At 38.3% G+C, this 4,277-nt stretch overlaps 1 long non-coding RNA gene across 1 annotated transcript; it reads left to right on the top strand.

Annotated features, from left to right (window-relative positions):
- The first annotated feature begins 6 nt into the window (after positions 1–6).
- On the top strand, positions 7–1,349 carry LOC108166737 (uncharacterized). Its single transcript, XR_001777122.1, has 2 exons — positions 7–116; positions 415–1,349. It is a non-coding gene; the product is annotated as an uncharacterized LOC108166737 (long non-coding RNA).
- The last annotated feature ends 2,928 nt before the right edge of the window (positions 1,350–4,277 follow it).

The following is a 4,277-nucleotide window of genomic DNA, read 5'->3' as shown; positions in this document are numbered from 1 at the left end:
AAGAGGACTGGGAGAAGGTGAAGAAGGGCCCTGTGGGGACGATGCTGAATGAGGAGCATCGTCAACTGGTGGCTTCTCACAAATCTGCCATCCTGGAGAGTCTCAGACAAATACAGGTGGGTGTCCTTTTCAGTTGGGTATCACAATAAGTGATGAAATCTAAGTTTTTGATATATTTAAAACACAAACATGCTTCTTAACATGGAACTGTCATTCTGTAGTTAGCCCAACATGAGGCATGAAAGTACTGTGTGTTGCATCTCTATGACAGTTTTAGACTGAAACTGACCAGTAAATGATACTGGATCCTACAGTTAAGAGACCAACTTTTAGGTTCAGTTAAAAGCAGTGGAGTTCTTCAGATTTGTGGGGTAAACCCAGCATAGTAATCACTCTCTGTTCTCTTCAATGCAGGCATCATGAGCAGAATGAGAAGTTCCACCGCAACACCATGACTGAGATGTTGATAAGTGGAATGTGACAAGGTTTTGCCACTTGTGTGTCTAATTGTTGCAAAAAAAAAGTACTTCAAGTTATTTTGTTTTGGTATGCGTTTGTTTATGTACATTTGATAATTGTGGCATGTTTTGTGAAATAATAAATGACAAAGTGTTTTCCTCCTATTGGCAGAGATCAACATAGTCAGATACAGACTATGCAATAAACAATCTGCAAAGTCTAAGCCTGTTATTATTTTAGGTAATCTGATCTAGGACTTCCAATTACATCTGCTGGTCAGCGACCAGCAGATGTAATTGTTTATATTGCTGTATTATACTATAAATGTTAAATTATTTAGTTTAACTTATTATTCTTAAATATAAACAATTGTGAGGCTTAAAACATGAGTTATACATTTTTATATAAATTTTTATCATTCTGTGGAAAGTTGTGATACAGACCAAAACATGTTTTTACCTGTATAAGCTGTCAAAATGTGAATATACAATTTAAATTATGAAAATGAGGAAAGTCGGTATGAGGACCTACAATGGTGTGAGAAGTGTTTGTGTTTGTTCCCCTCCTGGTTACATACAGTGTCTTGTAAAAGAATTCATAACCCTATACTTTTTCCAGGGTTTGTGATTTTACAACCACAAACATCAGTGACTGACAGTGAATAGTGAATAATTGTGAAGTAGAGTAAAAATGACATGAAAGAACAAATTTTTACAATGAAACATGAAAGTTTTAGTGCGTGTTTGCACTCAGACCCCCTTTACTCTGACTCCCCTCAATAAAGTCCAATAAATTGCCTTCAAAAGTCAACTAATCAGTAAACTGACCTCTAGTTTATGTTTTGAATTATGATGATTACAGTCACCAAAACTGACTTTTTTTTTACAAATCTGGTGGTTCAACACAACTAAAACAGAGTTGAACATTAAATGCAGTCTATATACATCCTCAAAAATGGCCCTTCTGGAGTAATAATTTGCCTTTTTGCTTTTTTCAGTTTAACTTCATTTGTTTCATCTCAGGTTGTTCATCGGGAAGGACGAGAATGAGGATGAAATTAGAAAAACCCTGCAGAAAGTTGTCAAAGAATTGACAGAAATTAAAGAGTCCACCATTCATGTCTCTGATGGCAACAACAAACATTTAGTGAGGCACTGTGGAGTAATAAATTCAGTTTTGCTTTTTTCATTTTATTTACACTTGTTTCATTTCAGCTTCTTTATCTGAAAGCACAAGAGAATGAGGATGAAATTACAAAAACCCTGCAGAAATTAGTCGAAGAGTTGATGGGAAAGACTGCTCATAAAGAGACCAAAATCTGCGTCTCTCATGGCAACAACACACCTTCAGTGAGGCCCTATGGAGTACTTATCAGACAGAATGATGAGCTACTACAGCAGGGGTGCTCAATACGTCGATCGCGATCGCGGAAAGGTTTTGAGTCGATCTCGGCAGCAGGTGACAAACTGAACGCCTCCAGGACGCTGAGGCCAGCACTTCCTCTATAGGCTTATCAAAAATATTCACTAAGATCCTAAACGTTTGTAGCTTCATTAAAAAAGAATAATTATAAAAAGTCAACGAAACATGTTAAAATTAATAATCTCAGTAATTATTGTTTCAACAAGGTATTGCGCAATACTGTGCGTTTCGGTTCCATTAACAAAAAAAAAAGGGAAAAAAGCGACTCAAAGACCGACTGACGAACAGAGTAGGAGTTTAAATTAGCTACTCAACCACCGCTGTGTTCATGAGAGGCTTATTAATAATCGAGAAATAAATATCAAGCCTGGAAACCTGATATGTAACAGTAACGGACTGAATGTTGTGTTTTTAATGTAATCTTTGCTCGGCTTAAGCGCAGGTGGTTGCCACGGCAACGGATGTGCTTAAACGGCAACGGATGTGCTTAAACGACAAAAAAAAGTCAATGCCGCTGAGCTGATCGTCTTTTCGGATTGTTTTACCTTCTTTTTTTACCTTTGCTGTGGCTCATCACACCCGCTGTAGTTTCTGAACGTTCAATAAATGACAAACTTGGACTAATTACCTCGTTCGTTTGTGAGCATACGTCACAACAAACATCAAATAGGACAAATATATCTAATTAAGTTTTAACAAATTCTACCACGATAATTATGTGAAATTAAATTAATTATATCCCGACTTCAGAAGATTTGCCTTTACATTTACTGGGCTCTTTGGTTCCTCCTATCAGTCTGTAGTTGCTCATATTGAGAAAAATCAAATTTCAGCTCTACCATGACTGACTGACACCTGCTGGCGTCAGGTTTGCAACCAGCTTCTGACTGAGAAACCAGTAACCAGCTCCCAGTGTCAGAATCTCACTGAGGAAGAAACTGGATTAGGTTTTCTGTCACTTTATTATTTCTGCTATAACTGATGTATATTCACATATAAAATAAGTCAATAGAGTTTAATCTGCTATTTTTATGTCTTTGTGTCATGAGGTAGATCTCAGGTGGCTGGTGAGAGAAAAAGTAGATCTTGGTCTCAAAAAGTTTGGGCACCCCTGTACTACAGGATGAGCGTGCGAACTAAGAAGTGGACAATTCGCATGCTTATGCACTTTATGGATCTTGCTCTGGCCAACAGCTGGCTGCTGTATCGCAGAGATCATCAAGAACATGGTACCCCAAGAAAGGCTATCTTGACGTTCCTCGCGTTCCGCATGGACGTGGCTCAGGTATTCCTCAACAAGTGTGATGTCACACATGCAGAGGAAGAGAGTGCATGCTGTCCACAACCTGGCCAAAGAGCCCTGGTCACGCCAATCCCCCACATCTCAGCGCRCACAACTTCTGCTGCTCATCTGCCGGAAGTTGCTGATCTCAAGAACCCGATGCGTTGCAGACAACAAGGCTGCGCTGGGAAATCCCGTGTACGCTGTCTGACATGCAATGTGTTCCTTTGCCTGCAAAGTCGGCGCAACTGCTATGAAGCCTTTCACGGAGGCTAGTAGGACTACTTGAATACTTGAATGTTTGTTTGAGTTTACTATGACACGTTCATAATGATGTTCATAAACGTTGCACTTTTCCATGCAAAGCCTTTCACAGAGGCAAGCAGAAATACTTGAATGTTTATTTGAGTTTACTATGACATGTTCATAATGAAGTTCATAAACTTTGCACATTTCCATGCAAAAGCTGCACTTTTATTTGCACTTTTGTGTTTGTTGGCAATATAAAATAAACTTTTGTACTTTATTAACCAATGGTGTCTTCATTGTGAAAGTCTGGACAGAAAGCAGCGTAACTGTACATACTGTGAAACACAGATGCAAATAATAATATTGATTGAATGGTCTTATCGTCACACAGATAGACCCAATGTCCTCATTTGAGGACATTATTAGGTTTTGAGATAACCACTTACTGTAGAAAGCTAAAATTTCATTTTTTGGCTAATTGGGTCCTTATGATCCCAAATGGCAAGGAAAAAATGTATATGCAAAAACAGACCCACTGTCCTCATATGAGGGCATTGGTTTTGACATAGTTCAAGAGTACATAGAAAGGCTTGTTATTTATTTTTGCGATTATTAATAAGCGCTCCCTGATTAGTTAATTTTAAACTCCTGCTCTGCTCATTATTTTAATAATGGAACCGAAATGCACAGAATTGCACAACGGGTTTTGTTCAAAAATCAACACGTTTTGTTGAGTTTTTGTTGTTGTTGTTCTTTAATAAAGTTACGAACATTTTGATAAGGAGTCAGAGGAGGACGTGCTGGTCTCAGCATCTTGGCATCGTTCAGTTTGTCATCTCATGCCGAGATCGACTCAAAACCTTCC

This window comes from Poecilia reticulata, linkage group LG11, assembly GCF_000633615.1.
Source record: "Poecilia reticulata strain Guanapo linkage group LG11, Guppy_female_1.0+MT, whole genome shotgun sequence".
NCBI classification, from domain to species: Eukaryota; Metazoa; Chordata; class Actinopteri; order Cyprinodontiformes; family Poeciliidae; genus Poecilia; species Poecilia reticulata.
Note: the sequence above shows the minus strand (reverse complement) of the source record. Positions and strands in the feature narration are given on the sequence as shown.